Source organism: Oncorhynchus clarkii, chromosome 32 (genome assembly GCF_045791955.1).
Source record: "Oncorhynchus clarkii lewisi isolate Uvic-CL-2024 chromosome 32, UVic_Ocla_1.0, whole genome shotgun sequence".
Taxonomy (NCBI): Eukaryota; Metazoa; Chordata; class Actinopteri; order Salmoniformes; family Salmonidae; genus Oncorhynchus; species Oncorhynchus clarkii.
Window position 1 is genome coordinate 31,231,904 of NC_092178.1, and position 26,536 is coordinate 31,258,439.

At 44.1% G+C, this 26,536-nt stretch overlaps 1 pseudogene; it reads right to left on the reverse strand.

Moving 5' to 3' along the window:
• Positions 1-26,536, reverse strand: part of LOC139392226 (protein MTSS 1-like) — an 85,996-nt pseudogene that overhangs the window by 51,980 nt on the left and 7,480 nt on the right.

Here is a 26,536-nt window from a genome sequence, read left to right on the forward strand (position 1 = left end):
GTTTTTAGCTAAACTGAACTATTTTTCCAAAAGAAGCTCACATTTGAGGAAAAGGTTGTGGTTAAAGTTTGCAAATTCTACTGCAAAATCGCCAGCGACACCACTATGCTAACAGTCGTGATAACCTGTGAAGTCAACAAAAACACCTAATTGTGATCATGTCACAATTACTGCTGAGGAAGCTCTGATTGGCTGAGAGACGATGGCCAGGTCCAATCATGACACGGTGGAATATCTGAAAGCTGTCAATATCAAATCCCTCTGACAGTCTTGGATGGTGTTACGTCAGCTCGTTACAGGCGACAAGGTCATCTTAACTCCTTTTAAAAATTCCTCACCCGTGGTGTTCCTCATCAAGACAGTGAGGGCGGAAACTAATGAACCGCACATTCCGAATAGCTTCAAGGGTGGGGGTACAGTCTTCACATTCCTCCAAGATTCTTTAAATAAGATCCCAAAGAACCCCCTAACCTCCTTCCCTCCCACTCATCCTATCACTCCATTAGCCCTTAGTTTATAGCCCTGTAGAGCCCAGTCAACCTTCATACCATAGCAGGTGGTGTCTGTATGACTGTGCAGACTCTACAAGATAGACTGCAGTGCAGTCTGTATCAGACCTGGGTTCAAATAATATAAATATTCTTTCAAATACTTAAGCTGAGCTTTTAAGGTGAGCTTGATTGAGCACACCTGGCACAAGGGAACCAATGGTACTTAGTCCCAAAAGTGCAAAATTGCAAACCCTGCCCGCAGGTTCAATCAAATCCTGAACGTATTTGAAAAGAAAACAAATATTAGGCTATTTGAACCCAGGTTTTGGTCTCTATGCAACTGTGCAGACTATCAGATTGAAGAAGGCTCTCCCTTCTATATTAGGTACATTGGCACCTGGTGGTCCTGTAGCTGCCTGGGGCTGGGGGGGGGGGGCATGGAGACTGGACTACTTACTGACAGCTGAGAGTAGGGATGGTAGACAGGACGGCTATAGGAATGCAGGCAGACATAAAGCCCTAGAGGACGGGTAGGGCTGGCTGGGCCAAGGAGTTCGAAGAGACATCACAGCCTCTTGGTATTTCCTCATAAGGGCTTTTGAGGATGGCTCTATTTACTAAGAGACGACTGGGAGAGAGAAAGTGTCTCGCAAACTGTAAGGGTAAGACAAACTGAGGGCACATCTTGTGAAAACCAAAGCAGGCCACATGGAAGACTGTGGGACTAATATGAAATTCAACTGATGTTAAGTGCAGCAGTTAGGGTGTGGTTTCAAATAACATTCAGTTTGACAGGATTCTGTTTTATTTTTCTTAATTGCAGTATAACTATGCAGGTCAACCAATCAAGACAACATTATGTATTAATCCAGTACATCCCTCCCATCATTGTATTCCACTCCATGGTTGTATTAACTACGCATCAAATAGAAGAAAACGGACTGAAACAGGGAGGGACTACCTGAACTTGCCCAATAAGAAAGACTAGTGTTTTGCTACGGTGTGGCCAGATGAATATGACCCAGTTCTTGTCACTAGTCTCTAACCAAAATCAATTCCCTCATTGGAGCAGTAATCTGTAGCTAAAGCCACCAGTGAGGAAAGGAAAACACTTTTCCACTGGCAGCCTCAGTCACTACTACCCATTGGCATTACACTCATGGCTCTGTTTCCTGTGTGTGTACTGCAGCTGAATGCTAAAAGAATAAGCCCCAGAGTATCCATCACACACACACACACACACACACACACACACACACACACACACACACACACACACACACACACACACACACACACACACACACACACCTCTCTCTTCAATCTCTTCATTTGGTTCTCACTCCATTTGTCGTCTTCCAGCCCCCTGCCACAGAGGCCTAGTTCTCTTCTTTTCATCCCTCAGTCTTTGACACACATATCTGGGTCCGGGTCTGGGATTATTCACCGGACTTAATGAGCGACAATGTGACACCGTCTAGTCCTAGTTGCGAGATGACCCGGACCGCGGCTGAAAGACATCTAGGGCTAAAATAAATGTGGTCCTAATCCCCATTTTACTCAAGTCTTTTATGGCCTACCCACATAACCAGGCCAAATCTGAACAAGAAGGGACACCGTTATGATGATAAGCCTATGTTGAGCTATAGTCAGGTAAAAGTTAATGGGCAGGAGAAAACAGAGCCATGATGAAATGAAAGACAAAATAAAGCGTCTACAACCTTGACGACCAGGGAGTAATGGAGGTTTGAAAGGAGAGCGCTTAAAACGTAGGTTGTTCTTCTTAAAACCTAGACAATTCCACTGTACTGTACCTAGCCTTCGTAATCAGCTGTGATTAGCATAGTTATTTGGTGAGGCGCCGCTCGCTTTGTTACCCACCTTATCTCCCCATACGAGGGGCTGGTGCGTGGCGCGCTTATTTTGGGTAGACGGTTAATTGGTGTTTATTCACTTTGAAACGCGAGTGAGGCGGTGGGGGTAACGTTACCGACGGGACCGCTTCCCGTATCCCACTCGCCTTTAATTAGCTTTCATTTATTGAAAAAACATTGAGGTAATTCTTAGAGAGATAGAAATGAAAAGGCCCTCCGACACAATGAAGACAACAGCCAACTCGTTTCACGCCAAAAATGATCCCAATGGAAACGGTTCTATTAGAGGATCCTTTGAATGTGGCACTGTCCTCGTCCTCCTAGTTCCCTCCTTCATCCTCTAGTGCAGCAAGATATCATCCTGTCTGTTTCATTAATTCTGTTGGGGCTTTGAAATTAGACAGAGAAGCAGGATGGAGGAGGATGTAGGTCACATCCTGCTATCCAGTGTGCTTGCTTGTGCTCACTCACTCACTCACTCTCACTCACTCACTCACTCACTCACTCATTCTCACTCACTCACTCTCACTCTCACTCTCACTCAGCCCTGATAGATTCCTAATCAGTTCCTGCGCTATCGTCATGTCTTTTCCCATACATATGCATGTACGCATGTGTGTCTGATATGGAAATATCAGGCTAGCTCATCAGGGTTGATCGTGCATTGTGATCGTGCCCTCAGGGTAGCATGGATTTAATGAGGCCCAATTTCCGGAGCGGGACTGAACTCTTCTGACCGGCTGGCTTCTGGATCCCTGGCTAGCCTCGAAAGCAAAACGCCTACTAAACAAACCAGCCATGAATTCATCATATCAGACCAGAGAGAGAGAGAGGGGTGTTTTGTATTCAAGTTATTTTATGTCTATTAAGAGAGTTGGGCCACAGCCAAAGTGTGCGTGGTCTGCATGGTTGAAGCCTGTTGAGGCCATGCTCTATAACACTTTAATAAACAGTGGATAAAACTTGGAAATTAAGGACATTGGGAGTATGACAGTGCAACATCTACGCCCTGATAGGTACGGCTACTCCCAGGATCAAATGAACTCAGTTACTCCTCTTTAGAAGTACCCAATTCATCCCACTACAGTATTTCTGAAGCAATAGAACATGTTTCCCTATATGTAGTCCCATCAAAGAAGAAAACTAAATGCATACAAAGTAACTCAACTGATTTCTGAATTCCCAGCAACCAAAGAAAGCACTTAATATAATACTAACGCACACGTCTTCATTGACTGTCCCAGAATGTGCACACTGTGATTCATATTACCGTTCCATCATGTTTACCACACAGAGCCTGCTTCAGGCACAGCCCCACTCTATGTTTGGGCCTCCGCTGCCTCACCTGTGGCTTTGATCTGACGATAGCATCTAGTATAGCGATCTATCTATCTAGTATATATTGGATCTAGGGCAATCTGCAGTATCTATAGAATCATGCTCTCTCTAGCTAGCTGCCTGAAGGCTTGCAAACATGTGAGTGGCGCTGTTTGTGGAAATTGTGTCGGACGAGGTGTGTGTTGTTTGTGCACCAAGTACCACAAAAGCAGGATGTATTCTAACTGTGGTATGCAACAAAGCACTGAGAAAAGGTTGTCAGACAACCCTACCCCCTTCCATACAGTAACCGTGTCCCTTCCTGAGGTACTCTCATATGCTGCAGTGTTCTAGGAACATTGTATATTTAGGCTAATGTGAGACAACAACAGTGCATTTATGGAAATGGTACACCGTGAGAGTTAACACAAACACTACCGAGTTTACTGTAAACTGTCACAATGCGGGATTCGAATCCCACATATTCTAAATGGAACATAGTGTTTCTGAGGTAGAAGAGGGTAGCTGCTCTCTTTTACACTCCACCCAAGCACTATGTTCTGTTGCTACCAGCATTGGCTAGCCAAGCATCCGGTTTATGTTCAATGACAACATGTTTTGGCAAAAAGATAGGTGAAACTGGGAGTCGATCAAGAGATCAGTGACCTATCAACTTTGTTTTGACCTAAATTCAACGTTCTTTTTTATTTTTAATCCCGCAACTCAAAAGTCACAACCAAGTGTGAATTATTGAATTATTGAGTGTGAATTATTGAATTATTGAGTGTGAATTATTGAAGAGCTGTTCAACCTTTACTAGATGCTCTGCTCCCCTGGTGACCACTAAACTCTCCCTGGCATCTCTTCTCCCTGTGGGCTCTCACAGTTGGACTCCACCAGTCGACTGCTGATTTGTGTGACGACATGCTTCAGACAATGGACAATAGTGTATAAACAAGTAGAGTAGTATCTCATAACATGGGCTTCACATTTCATGACAATGACAAGTGCCCTTGGTGATTGAAAGATCTTGTAGAGCACATATGTCAGAGTCAAGGCCCGCGGGCCACATCCGGCCCGCAAGAAGGTTTTTTACGGCCCCTGGGATGATCTTGATTTATTATTAGAACCGGCCCGCAGCAAGCCGGCAGCCCGCAGATCTTTTACACGCACCAATACTACATTTCCCACAATGCAAAGGTGACGCACCGAGCAGTAGGCTGCTTCATTTCAATATTTATTGGCACAGCAGTCGTCAGCATCACAGTAAAATTAACTTTCAGATACCCATCAAAAATGGCAAAACGGAAGGTGGATACTGAGAACCGGGGGTTTCAAACAAGGTGGGAGTCGGAGTATATGTTCACGAAGGTAGCTGGAAAACCTGTGTGTCTTCTGTGTGGAGAAAGTGTGGCGGTACTGAAAGAGTATAATCTGAGACGACATTATGAAACGAAACACGCGGACAAAAACAAGAATATGGACATGGAACAAAGGCTACAAAAGGCAGAGGAATTAAAACGAGGCCTCAAATCTCGACAGGCTCTGTTCAAAAAAGCCAAATCACAAGGCCAGGCTGCTGTCAAGGCCAGTTTTATTTTGGCAGAAGAGATCGCTAAATCAGCCCGGCCATTTACGGAGGGGGATTTCATCAAAAACTGCATGATTAAAGTTTGTGACGAAGTTTGCCCAGAAAAAAGGCAACTCTTTTTAAATGTGAGTCTGAGCAGAAACACCATTGCCGAGAGAGTAGACCAGTTGTCCATCAATCTAAAAGAGCAGCTTGTGAAAAAGGGAAAAGATTTTATTGCATATTCCTTGGCTGTGGATGAGAGCACCGACATTTCTGACATTGCCCAGTTGTCAATTTTCATCCGCGGAGTGGACTCCAACCTAAGCGTGACAGAGGAGTTTTTGGCTTTACGTCCTATGCATGGCACAACTACGGGGCATGATTTGTATGAAGAGGTGTCAAGATGTGTAAATGAGATGGAGCTGCCTTGGGAAAAACTCGTGGGTTTGACAACCGACGGAGCACCTGCGATGTGTGGACACAGGAGCGGACTGGTGGCGAAGATACGGGAAAAGATGCAAGAGGAAAACGCGACAGGTGAGCTGACAGCTTATCATTGTATCATACACCAGGAAGCGTTGTGCGGTAAAGCCTTGAAAATGGAGCATGTAATGAGCATCATCACGCGCACAGTTAACTTTATCAGAGCCAAAGGTTTGAATCACCGCCAGTTCAAGGCATTTCTGACGGAGTTAGAAACGGAGCATGGTGATTTGCCTTATCACACAGAGGTGCGATGGCTAAGCCAGGGAAAGGTGCTTCAAAGATGTTTCGAGCTTCGTGAGGAGATTTGTCTGTTCTTGGACAGCAAAGGGAAAGACACAACACAACTCCGAGACGAAATGTTTCTGTGTGAAATGGCTTTTCTGTGTGACATTACGAGTCATCTGAATGCAATAAACTTGCAGCTGCAGGGTCGGGATCGTGTCATCTCTGATATGTACAGTACAGTGAAGGCATTTAAATCTAAACTGACTCTGTGGGAGACGCAGATGCGGAAAGAAAATTTGAGCCACTTTCCCAGCTGCCAGACCATGAAAGAGAAGCTCTCTACCAGTGCGTTCCCGAGCACACAGTTGGCTGATAAAATAGGTATGCTTGCCGCTGACTTTCGACGCCGATTTGCTGACTTTGAAGCACAAAAAAGCAGGTTGGAACTGCTCGGTAACCCATTTGCTGTTGACGTGGAAAGCTCACCACCAAACCTCCAAATGGAGTTGATTGACCTCCAATGCAATGATGCACTGAGGGCAAAATATGCGGCAGTGGGTGCTGCGGAGTTCGCCCGTTTCCTCCCCGGCACAATGCCCCAGCTGCGCATCCAGGCTGCTCAAACGTTGTCTATGTTTGGCAGCACATACCTGTGTGAACAACTGTTTTCTTTGATGAACCTGAACAAAACATCACACAGAAGTCGACTTACTGCTGAACACCTCCACTCAATTCTGAGGATTTCTTCAGCTCAGAGCCTTACCCCGAACATTGATGAACTTGTGGAAAAGATGGGACACCACCAAGTATCACCCTCAACCTCAAACAAGTGAACATTACTGTGCAATCACATATTTAGAGTTTTTACTCAGTTCAAGTTTAAAAGTTAAAATTTAATATTTGTTTTCACTGCATGTTACTTCTCCTTAAACAAAGTGTTGTTTTTGATTAATAGATTTTTGCACTTTATTTTTTTGTATTTCAATCCAATTATATTTTAAAAATATTTCAGTTGAGTGGATGATAGAAAATTGCTATTATTGTTTTTTCTTTGAAGTAAATTTAGCCCACTTTTGCTAAAATAGAAAATATAGTCTACTGATGGTGCCTTGAATACCGGTTTCTTTCATTTAATGTTCATGTTATGGGGATATTTATATAAAGGAAATTTGTCTTTTGTGTCTGTTGAAAATTAAAGATTACTGACAGAGCCATAAGAAAATATTGCTTTATTTATCTGATCATATTGTAATATATTTGTTAGGTTTTCAGTAGGTTCAATTAGGTTCACTAGACTATATGCGTCATTTAAAAATGTTTCAATGAACATTCGAACAGTCCGGCCCTCGTCTTGTAGCTGATTTTTTTATTTGGCCCTCCGTCCATTTGACTTTGACACCCCTGTTGTAGAGAGTTGAGAGCATCCTGTTGGGCTGTATCACCGCCTGGTACGGCAACTGCACTGCCCACAACCGCAAGGCTCTCCAGAGGGTGGTGCGGTATGCACAAGCCGTCCCCGGGGACAAATGACCTGCCCTCCAGGACACCTACAGCACCAGATGTCACAGGAAGGCCAAAAATATCATCAAGGACAACAACCACCCGAGCCACTGCCTGTTCACCCCGCTACCATCCGGAAGTCAAGGTCAGTACAGGTGCATCAAAGCTGGGACCGAGGGACTGAAAAACATCTCAAGGCCATCAGACTGTGAAACAGCCATCACCAGCACAGAGAGGCTGCTGCCTACATACAGACTTGAAATCATTTGCCCCTTTAATAAATGGATCACTAGTCACTTTAATAATGCCACTTTAATAATGTTTACATATCTTGCATTACTCATATATATACTGTATTTTATACGATCTATTGCATCTTGCCTATGCCGCCCAGTCATCTCTCATCCATATCTTTATATGTATATATTCTTATTCCATCCCCTTACTTAGATTTGTCTGTATTAGTTGTTGTGGAATTGTTAGATTACTGTTACATATTACTGCACTGTTGGAACTAGAAGCACAAGCATTTCACTACACTCACAATAACATCTGCTAATCATGTGTATGTGACAAATAAATCAATATTTGATTCTTAGGAGGTTTTTACCATGGAGCTCCTCATACATCTACACCTCTAACCACACATCAGATTCCCCTACACCAACCTTAACCATTAGGAACCAAAATACAATATCTGACCCTGGACCAGTTCTATCACCAACTTCTACCATCTAATCCATTGTGGCTACAACTACCGGGCTATACTGGGCCTTGGTAACAGACCAACATTTTTACATTTACATTTTAGTCATTTACCAGATGCTCTTATTCTATCTGAAGATAGCTAAGTGAGACAACCACGTCACATTCATAGTAAATACATTTTTATAGTAGATATCAACAGACGTAAGGTTGGTAAATTATGCTGTTTGATTCACACTAACGAGCAGAGGCGAGCAGGGCTTCATAACTAATTAAACGGGGGTGGGGGTGATGTGAAGTACATGAAAGAACACAGAGACTCACCTGCTGGGTGATCCTAGTTAATAATTCAAGCATGTACTCTGTCTGTACGGTCAGCTGGGGGAGAACATAGCCAAACACGCTACAGGAGAAAGGGCAACGTGGATAGTTGGATGCAGGTATTCAGCTATTTTCACGATCATCTTGGTAACAAAAAATGACAGTCGCTGTTTTATTACATCGATTGAGCGTGCTTCGCCAGCTACCACACACTGCTTGCATGAGAATTAGATAGCAAAATGTTTGAGGATGCCACAATTAAGGGTGTTGAATGATAACAACTGGATTAAACAAAATGCATGCATGGATGAGAGAGAGAGAAAGTGTGTGTGTGTGTGTGAGAGAGAGAGAGAAAGAGAGAGAGAGAGAGAGAGAGAGAGAGTGTGAAAGGAGTTGTTATACCACCTTCTTACAGTATATCATATGGTGCCATAAGCTATGGGTTTATGTCAACACTTCTATCTTTCATACAGGCTACCACTGACCACTTCACACATCACAGGCAGTCTGAGAATACTTGTCATTTATGCCTCAGATCCTTCTACTAGCCTAGCCAACCATGTAAATTGCATCACACACATAGCACTGAATCTGCGGGAGGCATTTCATGTATGCATCTAGAGAAGCAGAGCACATTCCCTCCCCTCCAAACATACTGACAGTTGATCAAGTGCCCAGTGACGTCAGGAACTCCGCCTGCTGTTGCTATGCTACAGAACACATCAGCCTGCTTGTATTTATATTATTACACACTCAATTAATGCCTGTATAATCTATATGGAGGGGGACAGGTGGGGCTTGTTGCCCTATCAACTCTGCCAGACCACACACATTGGAACACATTCGACTTTCCTTTCCTCATGTCCTTTCATTCGTGGCCTCCGACATGTGAATGCATGGAATATGATTTTGCCTTGATACATTCCCCTATGAAGTCCTTTCAGACCAGTAGGTGTGAAGGATGGGAGATGACGGAAGGAGGATATTTGAGACAAGTCCTTTCAGGTCAGTGGAAGTAGAGGAAAGGAGACAAGGGTAGGAGGACATTTGAGACCGTTCGGAACAAGTCCTTTCAGATCAGTGGCACTGAAGAAGAAGAGATGAGGTTAGGAGGATATGAGATTGTTGGAACGTGGCCACTGAGTTGAGAGTAGAGTAGATACATAGCGGTCTCCTGTTTCCCAGAGTACATTATGGGACATGGGTTCAGGGGGGAACGAGCCAGACATGACACTATAGGGCAGTTTAGGCACGCAACAGGAAGAGACCTGGCCACACCATTGCCACAAACCGACTTTTCCGTGAACTGCAGGGAGAATACACTTTTAGGTCGAGTGCAACGCCTACGATTTATCCCTCAACCATTACTTCATTATCTAATGGAATCTACTGAGGTTTCTCTAATTGAATCATTTATGATCTTGTGGCAAACAACTCATGTAAAATTATTCGGGAAGAAACATACCCTTTGCTGTAGATTTCACCCACGGGGTAGCGGTGGGTGGGTCGGGAGTAGAGCTTCATAGAGCTACAAAGATTTGAGGTGAAGCTGTGGGCTTAGAAAGAGAGACTGCAGGGACTACAGGGAGGTTTACTTTGAGGGTGAGTTGCTAGGTTGAATGTTGTTCAAATTGGACAGTGGCCAAAACTGCCAGGTAAGTCTGTCAGGCTTAGCTACTAAGGAAAGTAGATTCAGCAAAAGCAACCCAAAAATTGAATTCATTAACAAAATGTGATTTACTAAACTCAGCAAAAAAAGAAATGTCCCTTCTTCAGGACCCTGTCTTTCAAAGATAATTAGTAAAAATCCAAATAACTTCACAGATCTTCATTGTAAAGGGTGTTTAAACACTGTTTCCCATGCTTGTTCAATGAACCATAAACAATTAATGAACATGCACCTTAAGACACTAACAGTTATCAGACGGTAGGTAATTAAGGTCACAGTTATGAAAACTTAGGACACTAAAGAGGCCTTTCTACTGACTCTGAAAAACACCAAAAGATAGATGCCCAGGGTCCCTGCTCATCTGCGTGAACATGCCTTAGGCATGCTGCAAGGAGTCATGAGGACTGCAGATGTGGCCAGGGCAATAAATTGCAATGTCCGTACTGTGAGACGCCTAAGACAGTGCTACAGGGAGACAGGAGGGACAGCTGATCGTCCTCGGGGGGCAGACCACGTGTAACAACACCTGCACAGGATTGGCACATCCGAACATCACACCTGCGGGACAGGTACAGGATGGCAACAACAACTGCTCGAGTTACACCAGGAATGCACAATCCCTCCATCAGTGCTCAGAATGTTTGCAATAGGCTGAGAGGCTGGACTGAGGGCTTATCGGCCTGTTGTAAGGCAGGTCCTCACCAGACATCACCGGCAACAAACCCACGGTCAATGGACCAGACTGGAATGGCAAGAAGTGCTCTTCACTGACGAGTCGCGGTTTTGTCTCACCAGGGGTGATGGTCGGATTCGCATTTATCGTCGAAGGAATGAGCATTACACCGAGGCCTGTACTCTGGAGCGGAATCGATTTGGAGGTGGAGGGTCCGTCATGGTCTGGGGCGGTGTGTCACAGCATCATCGGACTGAGCTTGTTGTCATTGCAGGCAATCTCAACGCTGTGCGTTGCAGGGAAGACATCCTCCTCCCTCAAGTGGTACCCTTCCTGCAGGCTCATCCTGACATGACCCTCCAGCATGACAATGCCACCAGCCATACTGCTCATTCTGTGCGTGATTTCTTGCACGACAAGAATGTCAGTGTTCTACCATGGCCAGCGAAGAGCCCTGATCTCAATACCATTGAGCACATCTGGGACCTGTTGGATCGGAGGGTGAGGGCTAGGGCCATTCCCTCTAGAAATGTCCGGTAACCTGCAGGTGCCTTGGTGGAAGAGTGGGGTAGCATCTCACAGCAAGACCTGGCAAATCTGGTGCAGTCTATGAGGAGGAGATGCACTGCAGTACTTAATGCAGCTGATGGCCACACCAGATACTGACTGTTACTTTTGATTTTGACCCCCCTTTGTTCAGGGACACACTATTCAATTTCTGTTAGTCACATGTCTGTGGAACTTGTTCAGTGTATGTCTCAGTTGTTGAATCTTGTTATGTTCATACAAATATTTACACATGTTAAGTTTGCTGAAAATAAACGCAGTTGACAGTGAGAGGACGTTTCTTTTTTTGCTGAGTTTAGTATGTGATTTACCTGGTCAAAATTTGCACTGATATTTTCAAAAGGGCCTAAAAAAGACAAACAAAAACAAAGCACAAAGCTAAAACATGAGGTTGCCTCTACTTACATTTTACCTTTAGGTCTCCGGCATTCCCTTAGTAAGCCTTTGATATTATTGTAAACCCTTTGATTAACCCTTTGGAAAATAATTGGTTCTACCTTTGCACTAGCACAAACAATTCAACAAATCTACCCCTTTACAGTGAAAATTTGCAATGGAAATCTCTTGAGATTATAACAATGCTTTGTCTTTCGCGATGCAATGAATTTGATCTCTCTCTTTTGCAGAGATTAAATCATAAAAGCAGAAGCTACCAAAGGATTCCATCTGTACTGTTGATGACACCGAGGCCTTTCGTACTGACTGGCATGCCTGTCCTTCTGTCTGTGTGGGGACCACTCACTGTGCATCCTCCGGTGATCTGCCCACTTGCATGTCCTCCAGGGGACATAAACAAAAAGGCCTTGGCCGGCCACATCAAATCAGCTTATGGGCCGGTGTTGAAACTGTGGTCCACCAATTCATCTACATAATAACTACATATCATCTGTCTGAAGGTTTTATGTATGTTGTAGTACATTTTACAATCATCAATTAGGGCCTAGCATATGGTTTGATGTGGATATTCACATTTTCATATTCTCAGTAGGCCTTGTTTTTCAATTACCATTTTTGACGGTTGTCTCTAAACCTAAGGAGGTGGAACTCCATTCCCTTCAAATTTAACCACTGCATGTGACGTTGATGCAAGTCCTGCTGCAACAGTAATTTCTCCACACCCCCCATCTTACAGTACATATCTTAGTGAATCATCAAACCCTTTCACCTCTCTCACTAAAATTCTAAAAAGTGGCAATAATGGATATTAACTGAAAATGATCTTATGTAGTTTCTTGCAATAGCCCTCTGTGACTTGAAATAATATTTCTCAAAACTGTGATTCCTAAAAGATGTGTCCCGAGATTTGGTCAAGTCTGTCAGATTTGTCTAAAATCCTAAATGAATCAGGAATGAGCAGGGTCAGCTATACCATAAGGACCTCTTATTCATGTCCTCATTCTGTAAAGTTCTCTAGCTTTGATAGATTTAAACAAACAATTTTGAAATCACCATGGTCACAATCCTAAACTGTCTGCCTGATAGAATATTAATTTTGGTTAAGATATGTTACTTTTAATTATGTTTTAGAGCCACAAAGCAATTCAACTGCTACTGTGTATACCACTTGAATGAAGAAGAAAACAGACATTTTTGTCTCCGTAAAACATAAACTCTGTCAGATTTTTGTCTAACGTCAACTCCATCAGAGTGCTGAAAGATTTGATAAAATGGTTGTGTTTTTATTGGGGATTTTCAAATGAATAATTGGTGAATAATTTCCCATATTTTACAAATGTTTGTATTGAACTTTTATTTTTGGAGTAAAAAATGTATGTTTTCCGTATCTGTTGTCAACTCTGATGGACTCAAAATATTGTAACCACTGTCCTGCAACATATGCTTAAACAATTTGCTATGCTAGACCTAAGGGATAATGTTTGCTTTATAAATGTTGTACTTCCGGCGCCGACAGAGATGGCCGCCTCGCTTCGCGTTCCTAGGAAACTATGCAGTTTTTTGTTTTTTTACGTGTTATTTCTTACATTAGTACCCCAGGTCATCTTAGGTTTCATTACATACAGTCGAGAAGAACTACTGAATATAAGATCAGCATCAACTCACCATCAGTACGACCAAGAATATGTTTTTCGCGACGCGGATCCTGTGTTCTGCCTTACAAACAGGACAACGGAGTGGATCCTATGCAGCGACCCAAAAAAACGACTCCGAAAGAGAGGGAAACGAGGCGGTCTTCTGGTCAGACTCCGGAGACGGGCACAGCGCGCACCACTCCCTAGCATTCTTCTTGCCAATGTCCAGTCTCTTGACAACAAGGTTGATGAAATCCGAGCAAGGGTAGCATTCCAGAGGGACATCAGAGACTGTAACGTTCTTTGCTTCACGGAAACGTGGCTTACTGGAGAGACGCAATCCGAAGCGGTGCAGCCAACAGGTTTCTCCACGCATCGCGCAGACAGGAAAAAACATCTTTCTGGTAAAAAGAGGGGCGGGGGCGTATGCCTTATGACTAACGTGACATGGTGCGATGAAAGAAACATACAGGAACTCAAATCCTTCTGTTCACCTGATTTAGAATTCCTCACAATCAAATGTAGACCGCATTATCTACCAAGAGAATTCTCTTCGATTATAATCACAGCCGTATATATCCCCCCCCAAGCAGACACATCGATGGCTCTGAACGAACTTTATTTAACTCTCTGCAAACTGGAAACAATTTATCCGGAGGCTGCATTCATTGTAGCTGGGGATTTTAACAAGGCTAATCTGAAAACAAGACTCCCCAAATTTTATCAGCATATCGATTGCGCAACCAGGGGAGGAAAGACCTTGGACCATTGTTACTCTAACTTCCGCGACGCATATAAGGCCCTGCCCCGCCCCCCTTTCGGAAAAGCTGACCACGACTCCATTTTGTTGATCCCTGCCTACAGACAGAAACTAAAACAAGAGGCTCCCACGCTGAGGTCTGTCCAACGCTGGTCCGACCAAGCTGACTCCACACTCCAAGACTGCTTCCATCACGTGGACTGGGAGATGTTTCGTATTGCGTCAGATAACAACATTGACGAATACACTGATTCGGTGTGCGAGTTCATTAGAACGTGCGTTGAAGATGTCGTTCCCATAGCAACGATTAAAACATTCCCTAACCAGAAACCGTGGATTGATGGCAGCATTCGTGTGAAACTGAAAGCGCGAACCACTGCTTTTAATCAGGGCAAGGTGTCTGGTAACATGACCGAATACAAACAGTGCAGCTATTCTTTCCGCAAGGCTATCAAACAAGCTAAGCGCCAGTACAGAGACAAAGTAGAATCTCAATTCAACGGCTCAGACACAAGAGGCATGTGGCAGGGTCTACAGTCAATCACGGACTACAGGAAGAAACCCAGCCCAGTCACGGACCAGGATGTCTTGCTCCCAGGCAGACTAAATAACTTTTTTGCCCGCTTTGAGGACAATACAGTGCCACTGACACGGCCTGCAACGAAAACATGCGGTCTCTCCTTCACTGCAGCCGAGGTGAGTAAGACATTTAAACGTGTTAACCCTCGCAAGGCTGCAGGCCCAGATGGCATCCCCAGCCGCGCCCTCAGAGCATGCGCAGACCAGCTGGCCGGTGTGTTTACGGACATATTCAATCAATCCCTATACCAGTCTGCTGTTCCCACATGCTTCAAGAGGGCCACCATTGTTCCTGTTCCCAAGAAAGCTAAGGTAACTGAGCTAAATGACTACCGCCCCGTAGCACTCACATCCGTCATCATGAAGTGCTTTGAGAGACTAGTCAAGGACCATATCACCTCCACCCTACCTGACACCCTAGACCCACTCCAATTTGCTTACCGCCCAAATAGGTCCACAGACGATGCAATCTCAACCACACTGCACACTGCCCTAACCCATCTGGACAAGAGGAATACCTATGTGAGAATGCTGTTCATCGACTACAGCTCGGCATTCAACACCATAGTACCCTCCAAGCTCGTCATCAAGCTCGAGACCCTGGGTCTCGACCCCGCCCTGTGCAACTGGGTACTGGACTTCCTGACGGGCCGCCCCCAGGTGGTGAGGGTAGGCAACAACATCTCCTCCCCGCTGATCCTCAACACTGGGGCCCCACAAGGTTGCGTTCTGAGCCCTCTCCTGTACTCCCTGTTCACCCACGACTGCGTGGCCACGCACGCCTCCAACTCAATCATCAAGTTTGCGGACGACACAACAGTGGTAGGCTTGATTACCAACAACGATGAGACGGCCTACAGGGAGGAGGTGAGGGCCCTCGGAGTGTGGTGTCAGGAAAACAACCTCACACTCAACGTCAACAAAACTAAGGAGATGATTGTGGACTTCAGGAAACAGCAGAGGGAACACCCCCCTATCCACATCGATGGAACAGTAGTGGAGAGGGTAGCAAGTTTTAAGTTCCTCGGCATACACATCACAGACAAACTGAATTGGTCCACTCACACAGACAGCATCGTGAAGAAGGCGCAGCAGCGCCTCTTCAACCTCAGGAGGCTGAAGAAATTCGGCTTGTCACCAAAAGCACTCACAAACTTCTACAGATGCACAATCGAGAGCATCCTGGCGGGCTGTATCACCGCCTGGTATGGCAACTGCACCGCCCTCAACCGTAAGGCTCTCCAGAGGGTAGTGAGGTCTGCACAACGCATCACCGGGGGCAAACTACCTGCCCTCCAGGACACCTACACCACCCGATGTCACAGGAAGGCCATAAAGATCATCAAGGACATCAACCACCCGAGCCACTGCCTGTTCACCCCGCTATCATCCAGAAGGCGAGGTCAGTACAGGTGCATCAAAGCTGGGACCGAGAGACTGAAAAACAGCTTCTATCTCAAGGCCATCAGACTGTTAAACAGCCACCACTAACACTGAGTGGCTGCTGCCAACACACTGACACTGACTCAACTCCAGCCACTTTAATAATGGGAATTGATGGGAAATGATGTAAATATATCACTAGCCACTTTAAACAATGCTACCTTATATAAATGTTACTTACCCTACATTATTCATCTCATACGCATACGTATATACTGTACTCTATATCATCGACGGTATCCTTATGTAATACATGTATCACTAGCCACTTTATACTATACTATGCCACTTTGTTTACATACTCATCTCATTTGTACATACTGTACCCGATACCATCTACTGTATCTTGCCTATGCTGCTCTGTACCATCACTCATTCATATATCCTTATGTACATATTCTTTATCCCCTTACACTGTGTACAAGACAGTAGTTTTGGAATTGTTAGTTAGATTACTTGTTATTACTGCATTGTCGGAACTAGAAGCACAAGCATTTCGCTACACTCGCATTAACATCTGCTAACCATGTGTATGTGACAAATAAAATTTGATTTGATGATTTGATTTGTTTTATGTTCTAAATGTAACTAGCCCTGGAACATTTAAGAGTGCTATAAAATAAAAATATGTTTGGAGATTTCTATTACTTATTTCAATCATCTAATTTTAGAATTAAACAATCAAGACCTTTAAACACTTGTTGGACCATTATTGTCAAAATGAAATGACTTTCATGGTGTCTGCCGGAGTTGACAAAAATCCAGTTAGTTGCGTTTGATGAAAAATGTATAATAATTAGGAGGTTGTTCCTTTACATGGTGTGATAGACCAAAGTATAAGCTATCAAAATATATAATTTAACATTTTGTTAATACTAAGACTAATATTTGTGGGGAAAAAGTTGAGATTGTTCCATCTTTCAAGGATCTCTAAGCTCTAAAACAGCAACATTTTCTCTAAGCCTCAGGGCAAAATGTGTAAAATAGCATGAAATAATCTATAATACTTCACAGTTTTTTCTCTGCCCCATGGGGGGCCTTGCTCGGACCTTGCAGGGAGCCATGCGAAACTGCGCTACGCCACTGTCTTTGTGCTGTCTTGGTCACTCCTAGTCTTTTTCACATGTATGAGCTGTCAAGGCAGCAGAAACAGATCTGGGACCAGGCTAGCCTTTTTACCTGCATGATCTAAACCTCTCAAAGGCAACACAGAATGGTTGCTGACATCTGGCGTGGCTGCTGCCACAACACCCCGAGCCTTTCAAGAAAGGAATCCTTCCTGGCAGTGGGGCGCCATGGCAACCACACCCACACAGTACATAGCAAATAGGTGGATATAGAAATAGAGCAGGCAGAATGACTGTGTCTCCAGATTTTCATATAAAGGCATTAGCAGTGCTGCGTCAGAGGAAGTAGGATAGATTTAGCTGTTGAATGCTTGTTGCATGCAAACTGAAATTTCAAATGTGAGTGTGCTAGAGTAGCAAACATGTGTTTAATACTTGCTTTTGGAAGTGATGACTGTTCTGTAACTTCTAGTTCTATGGTGCACTTAGCATTCGATTTGAGTGCCAAATGTCCATTAAATAACACAAAGGGCTTATCACATGATCTGGTGCAAGAAATCATCACCTTCACAAACATTGGTGTTCAGATCCATTGGAAATTGAAATCACATTTCCATCACACTGAAGGGCTCATCAACATAAACAAAGTCCTATGTCAGGTGTCATAACACACTTATGTCATACACTACACTTCATAATGGTCTACTTATATTGCTTATGCTGCATCCCACTGCTGAGCAGCTAAGTACTCCTGCAGCATGGCTCCAGAGGTGGGACCAGCCCTCCTGATTTCCATACTTGTTGCCATGAGCACCGGTCTGGCTGTGACTAGCTGCTGTGTGGATGGACAGGACAGGAGCCAAGCAGATATGGCCACCCACTCGTGACGGCCTCTTTGAGACGCAGATAGATGTGAAAATGAGTTTGGGGCATAGCGTAGCTTACTAAAGGAGTGTTCATCCTGGATTAAGGATAAAGGATAGAGGTGTGGACTTGAGTAGTGTGACTGTTTAAAATGGTAGTTTAGACCATCTGGGCTGGGCACTGACAATTGTAGGCCTATCCTTTAGGAACCTTATAGTTACTCAAAGGCTGTGTGACTGCATAAGTGGATAATAGGTAACACGCATTGGAGCAAATGACCCTGTAAGACGCATAAGGCACAAACAAAGGGCACAAAGAAGACAAACATTAGTGGCCCTGTGTGTCCCATCAACAAAGCCGTGACTGGACGTTGTGTTGGGCCCTGACCGAGGTCACCACCCTGACCGTACGTGGTCATAATACGGCCTGTCTCACACCACACCCAGGCAGTCAGACCGAGTAATAAAAAAAGAAGGAGGGCAAGGCTCTGCTATTTTAGGTGTACTCCACTTTAGATTGAAAAATGGCCCTCCCTACACTCAGTCTATCTCCCCCGTCTAGGGACTCGCACACAAAGACAGCCAATGGTTAATCACGGTGCAGTGTGACGCATCTATGGAACCTGCTATAATGACGTTTTCATGTCTATATGACAATGCCTGTTGACATGGAGCAAAGACGGACCTATCGCACATCAAAGACATCTGTAAACATACACATGCCGACTACACATTTGGACTACCCTGTGGCAGACAATCTCATTCTTCAACCTACTCTCCTAGGCCAGTGCTTCTCCAGTGGTTTTGCCTCGGGACCCAAATTGAACCAGGTTGTCTCAGTCGCGACCCAAAGTTCGCGTCGCGAAAAATAATCGCCTAAATGCATTCTGGAAAACAATTATTTATGCTATATTGGTATTATATGACAAGGGAACAACATCCCCACCTCTCATTGTCAATAATACATTTTTGCCCATATTCTTGGCGAAGAACGTTAATAAACCACAAAGACCACAAAATCACCCAAAACAGTGCTGCTAATACAATAGCTCTATTTTGAAAATACTGTGATTGAAGAGAAATTGTTCAGAGATTAAATTATTTTAAAAACGTAAGTTACATTCCTACACACGTCCTACCTAGTTTATGTAATTTCTTTACTCAAACAACCGTGACACGTTCAAAACCTTTTTTTGAGCCACCAGTTCAGAATCTCTCTCCTAGGCAATACATAATAGACTTACAATAGCCTATTAAAAAATTGGTTTTGAAAGAAATCACATAGACAAACTGGATTGAGGTGATCCGTATAAGAAAATGCTTTATTCATTACTGCTGGCTATTTCCGCTGTGACTCCTCCCTGCGCTGGGTTGATATCCCCGTACACCTACACAGTTGAAAGGTATTGTCAGATGTTGACCTTTCATCCTTTGTGTTGAAAGGCCTCCAACTGTGGCTTTTGACTTGTGAGCGTCTGACTGACTGGCTGTGATAATACACAGTAGAGGATATAAATACGTGGACATGTATAAATAGGGTTATGTAGCTTATGTAGGATTAAACTAAATCTATGGCAGCCAGAACCAATAAACATTATAGGACTGAATAAAGTGAGTGAGGTATTGAAAAGCATGTATTTGGATCGGAAGGGATGAGATCATATTACAGAAGAATCAGAGGGGTTTGTCTACATGTTATTGAAACAGCCTGGACTCTGACAGAGAAAGGAGGGAGAAAAAGGAGGTCACCATTCACACTCCACTCTGTCCATTGTCGTGTATCCCACCTTACCACTTAAAGTGACAAAAGTCTCCAAAGGATGTCCATTCTATTCAGGACATGCACTCTCTGTCGACTTCAACTGTAAACCCTCTCTTGAGGCGCTCAGTATCAACACATAAAAGTGGTCTCAAAACAAACCTGCACCGTCACAGAAGCGACGACAACCACAGTTCGCGATTCAACCGCCCAGGAAGGTGCGGTCGTGTTTTTGAACCATCTCCTCGTGTTTACACTGGAAAAAGTTAAAGTGTTTGAGGGAACATGACAGTTCTAGGCACCAATTTAAAATGTGACACCCTTCACATTACATGACAACGCTCCACTGACCTACTGGCCCTTAAATTAGCTAAGTGATGAGTGACTGGCTGATTGTGGCTCGCTTTGTCACTGTGACAGTCAGTGATCATGACAGGGCTCTGTTGTGGGCAGACAGACCAACCCTGACCTAGCCACAAACCACCCCTTCCTGCATGTTACAACCACTCTGTCAACCACCTTATAACCACCATTCCTGCTGATGGAAGCTTGACAGTTCAGATTGTTGAAGGTGAGCGAGGCTACTCCTTAAGAAGACATTCATAAACATTCGTAAGGCTGTCATAAATGTAATACGCTCACTATTACCACATAAAAGTGTGTATGGCCAAAATATTCACCACATCGTCAGTTAGGTAGTATCATGCCTTCAGAAATGACAAGGCAGCTCCAGTTATGTTGACATTTAGCTGTTTGTTGACCAAAACGCTTCCATAGTGTATTAGGATACTGGGTATGTACACATCTGTTTCCAAGACCAGGATATACTGTACATGCATCCATCAATGATGTGGATGCCTCAGGGTTCAAGTGTCTGCCAGCATGTCAGGTTAGAGGTTAAGAGGTTAACAGGAGGGTGAGTGAGCATGACTCTTAGTGGCTCTTTGAAGTCCAAATGAAAGGCTAAGTAGAGAGCTGGCTAAAGAGGGACATGGATCTTGTGATGTGGATCTTTGGAAATCATTCTAAATGATCAAGACAACCAGACTCATGTATAGAACATGAAAGACTACAACAGCAACACGGAGAAAACACGATTTCCTCTGGCAACACGTGTCCTTAGCATCACAACCAGCCCCCACAATACCTCACTGCCATTCGCCCTCTAAACCACACACACTTCATTGCCCCCCGGCTATGTTGCACATCTGCTTACCTCTGCTGCCGGTTGCCAGATCAGCCACTTTCTGAAAGGCGTCCAGGAAGGCGGCTACCGCGACAACTGTCGTCCTGGAAGATGACATAGACACAGCTGGTCACCATTCAAATTGTTATTGACAGCAGAACATACCATATGTACAATATAGGCCAACAACCATACAACACTCATATTTACCACGGTTTGAATCACTTCACTAGTAGCCCCATATGCTCAGGGAAAGGGTTAGTCGGCTGGTCATGGTTGGGTCAGTGTTTCCCCTATAATTGTATAGGTGGGGTGGGTCCTTCCATCTAGCTCTGGAGTATGGGTTTCTATTGGTTTCAATTTACAATTTGATGCCAGAGGGCCAGGATGGGGGGACGGATGTTGCTTTGGGGGTCTTTGCGCCCCGCCTGGAAAATGAACTAGGGGAAAGACTGGGGTTGAATCCAACTAGATTCCCCTTTCTTGCTTTACCTTTTATGAGTATTCACCATCCAACAACATGAAAATGTTAACCTTCAACCATCCCCATATTTACACAATTTCAAACCCCCTAACCAAAAGCAACCACACTGCATGGGGGTACAAAAGTGTGGATAAAGGGGTCACGATAGATTTAACCTAGATTCTTTTTGGGGCCTTTTTACCTCTATGCTCTTGCATTTCTGCATTTTGAGATTATCATGCAGACAGAGAAACAAATCCATTAGTAAATTGTCTGTTCCAGACCTTGAAATTGTATCAAGTAGAGACTGACCTTTGTTGACAAGAAATTGAATTCAGTAGGTAGGCAAGGTATCATCATCCAATTTGATGTCATAAATCATTTCAGGAAATGCAACTGAGCCACATGCTGCAGGATGGTACTCTTTTGTACAATGTGCAATCGAAAGGTTGCTTTTCTCTCATTCTTAATGAAGTAATGACTCATTTGAGCTCAGAAAAGCACAAGGCTAAGTGGAGGCATGCATTCTTAGTTATTTAAAGCAGAGCACGGTAACCTAAAGTGTAGGCTTGTATATTCTACATTCAGATGAGGTACTTAAAAAGGTTTTATTTACACCCAATTAAAATTGTTGATGTAAATGGCAAGTTGTAGAAGGGTCCAGGCACTTGTTTTTGAGAAACTAAAAAGGACATATGTGGGTGTTTTTGGAGCATTTATTCATGTTTTTTTCAGAACCCCCGTACTGCACAACGAGGATGAGGAAGTGAATCGCTTAAAAAAAGGGTCTGGACCCTTTTATAAGATGCCATTTAAAAAAGCTAAATTCTCCTTTAAAGCGATGTTAGGAAAACACCTAGACTAGATCGCACACAATTGGAACTGCAGAGGGTTTGGACATCTGCCCTTTGGCACACCGGAACTCACTTCCTTTCACATGCAGTTGGTGCACTGCTACTGTTTTAGATTGGTGGGTGTCACGTAAGCACGTACATGCATGATGCAAAAAAATTGCTTCACACACAAGCTATTTTAGACACACCATTTTTGGGCTCCCGAGTGGCGCAGCGGTCTAAGGCACTGCAACTGCAAGAGGCGTCACTACAGTCACTGGTTCGAATCCAGGCTGTACACACCTGGCCGTGATTCGGAGTCCCATAGAGCGGAGTACAATTGGCCCAGCGTCGTCCGGGTTTGTCCAGGGTAGGCCGTCATTGTAAATAAGAATTTGTTCTTAACTGCCTTGCCTAGTTAAATAAATGTTAAATTAAAAAATAACAAATAAAAGTGTACCATGTGGTTAAGAATATTCAACTAGAAAAATGCATGTACCGTTTGTAATATTTTGCTCTACCTGTGGAGAGTAAATGGTAGGATTTCTCAGGAACACTTTTTTCCCACAACACCTCAGCGGGACGACGAAGTAGAGACGTTTTTCAGCGGGTTAACCCAGTGTAACCCTGGGTTGTAATAAAAGCTTCTGGCGCGCTGCGCTGATCTAGCGTGCCGAGATAATGACTTTATGATTTGATCATTAATCTAAGTTGATGAAAGGTTAATTTATTTTTTCTCTCGCATGACCTTCAGCTGTGACTGTGCACAACTGTAAGCCGGTGCCAAGCCCAATGATCCAGAAACACGCAGACAAGACCAGGCCGGGGTGTGTGTGACAATCTTCTAGACAGATAACGAAGTACATTTGAAGAGGGATTGGGTTTTTTATGAGGAGGTTGGGTAAATGGAGGGTGTGTGTGCATGCGTGTGTGTATTCGGAAAAATAGAGACACACAGTATGTGTGTGTTTGTTTGTTTGTTTACCTGAGCTGTGATTGTAGCTTCCCGGCCTTGCTGATGAAGTCATCCCACACTGGGTAACTGCTCTGAGGAGATAAAAGGAGAAAGTGTGAGGATGAAGTGTACACACACAAACACACTTATAATGCAACATGTCCGCAAGCTCATACAGTGCCTTGCGAAAGTATTCGGCCCCCTTGAACTTTGCGACCTTTTGCCACATTTCAGGCTTCAAACATAAAGATATAAAACTGTATTTTTTTGTGAAGAATCAACAACAAGTGGGACACAATCATGAAGTGGAACGACATTTATTGGATATTTCAAACTTTTTTAACAAATCAAAAAGTGAAAAATTGGGCGTGCAAAATTATTCAGCCCCTTTACTTTCAGTGCAGCAAACTCTCTCCAGAAGTTCAGTGAGGATCTCTGAATGATCCAATGTTGACCTAAATGACTAATGATGATAAATACAATCCACCTGTGTGTAATCAAGTCTCCGTATAAATGCACCTGCACTGTGATCGTCTCAGAGGTCCGTCAAAAGCGCAGAGAGCATCATGAAGAACAAGGAACACACCAGGCAGGTCCGAGATACTGTTGTGAAGAAGTTTAAAGCCGGATTTGGATACAAAAAGATTTCCCAAGCTTTAAACATCCCAAGGAGCACTGTGCAAGCGATAATATTGAAATGGAAGGAGTATCAGACCACTGCAAATCTACCAAGACCTGGCCGTCCCTCTAAACTTTCAGCTCAAACAAGGAGAAGACTGATCAGAGATGTAGCCAAGAGGCCCATGATCACTCTGGATGAACTGCAGAGATCTACAGCTGAGGTGGGAGACTCTGTCCATAGGACAACAATCAGTCGTATATTGCACAAATCTGGCCTTTATGGAAGAGTGGCAAGAAGAAAGCCATTTCTTAAAGATATCCATAAAAAGTGTTGTTTAAAGTTTGCCACAAGCCACCTGGGAGACACACCAAACATGTGGAAGAAGGTGCTCTGGTCAGATGAAACCAAAATTGAACTTTTTGGCAACAATGCAAAACGTTATGTTTGGCGTAAAAGCAACACAGCTCATCACCCTGAACACACCATGCCCACTGTCAAACTGGTGGCAACATCATGGTTTGGGCCTGCTTTTCTTCAGCAGGGACAGGGAAGATGGTTAAAATTGATGGGAAGATGGATGGAGCCAAATACAGGACCATTCTGGAAGAAAACCTGATGGAGTCTGCAAAAGACCTGAGACTGGGACGGAGATTTGTCTTCCAACAAGACAATGATCCAAAACATAAAGCAAAATCTACAATGGAATGGTTCAAAAATAAACATATCCAGGTGTTAGAATGGCCAAGTCAACGTCCAGACCTGAATCCAATCGAGAATCTGTGGAAAGAACTGAAAACTGCTGTTCACAAATGCTCTCCATCCAACCTCACTGAGCTCGAGCTGTTTTGCAAGGAGGAATGGGAAAAAATGTCAGTCTCTCGATGTGCAAAACTGATAGAGACATACCCCAAGCGACTTACAGCTGTAATCGCAGCAAAAGGTGGCGCTACAAAGTATTAACTTAAGGGGGCTGAATAATTTTGCACGCCCAATTTTTCAGTTTTTGATTTGTTAAAAAAGTTTGAAATATCCAATAAATGTCGTTCCACTTCATGATTGTGTCCCACTTGTTGTTGATTCTTCACAAAAAAATACAGTTTTAGCCTCCCGGGTGGCGCAGTGGTTAAGGGCGCTGTACTGCAGCGCCAGCTGTGCAATCAGAGTCCTGGGTTCGCGTCCAGGCTCTGTCGTAACCGGCCGCGACCGGGAGGTCCGTGGGGCGACGCACAATTGGCCTAGCGTCGCCCGGGTTAGGGAGGGCTTGGTCGGTAGGGGTGTCCTTGTCTCATCGCGCACCAGCGACTCCTGTGGCGGGCTGGGCGCAGTGTACGCTAGCCAAGGTGGCCAGGTGCACGGTGTTTCCTCCGGCGCATTGGTGCGGCTGGCTTCCGGGTTGGATGTGCGCTGTGTTAAAGAAGCAGCGGCTTGGTTGGTTGTGTATCGGAGGACGCATGACTTTCAACCTTGGTCTCTCCCGAGCCCGTACGGGAGTTGTAGCGATGAGACAAGATAGTAGCTACTATAACAATTGGATACTACGAAATTGGGGAGAAAAAGGGGTAAAATTTAAAAAATAAAATAAAATAAAAAATATACAGTTTTATATCTTTATGTTTGAAGCCTGAAATGTGGCAAAAGGTCACAAAGTTCAAGGGGGTCGAATACTTTCGCAAGGCACTGTATCTGATCAAATTTCAGATAAAAGAGCAACAATGGGAGAGATCAATAAAGTGAATCCATAGACCCATACTGAGATTGTAGACCCCACTCTCACTCCACGTAAACAATAGCCCACATGCATATGATACAGTAAGGATCAAATTGGGTTCAATTGAAAGTCCCAGTACTGCATTGCGGTATCTCTGTTGAGAATGTAGGCTACCATGAGCGAGGTTGAACTACTGTAAACCGAAGAGTTCTAAAAAGTGGAATAGACTTCAAACATCATAAAAAGCCTTCAAGACGCTTCTCTTAGTTTTTCATCATCACAGAGGTTGACAGTAGGTTAGCCTGCCTGTTTAAAGACCTTTTGGCCTCCGGTTGAAGCGCATAGTCCTCTCTTCCCAGGCCTCTAACATCTAAATGCAGGGCTGTGGTGGTTAAAGGCCAGAGCGGTCGCTAGCCAGCTATGGTCTGGGGGGCCATGTAGAAAACATCTCACCAGGGCAGTCTGGGTCTAGGTAAACAAGGCCTCACTACAGCTGGAAGGCTAGAGGCTGTGGAGGTCAACAGGTAACGAACGACCTCTATCTGGAAGTGACATGCTCGCTCAGTGGGCAAACACAAGTGTCTTCTTAGGTGTGTGTGTGTGTGCGTGCGCACGCACGTATGTGTGTCCATGACTGATGAAGAGATCTGCACAGGACGACAGGGGTTAAACCACTTAGGTGGGTTAATTCAATTCCAGCTCAATTTCCTCCACTCTTTGAGTAATACATGAACATGGTGAATTTTACATTCAAGATCAGCATTTCAATTCATTTTCTGAATTATTCAAATAACTGCCCCCAACCCTACTGTTTTAAACATAGAAAACACAGTAGGTAATGCTTACTATAGGCCTTTTTACTGTGAT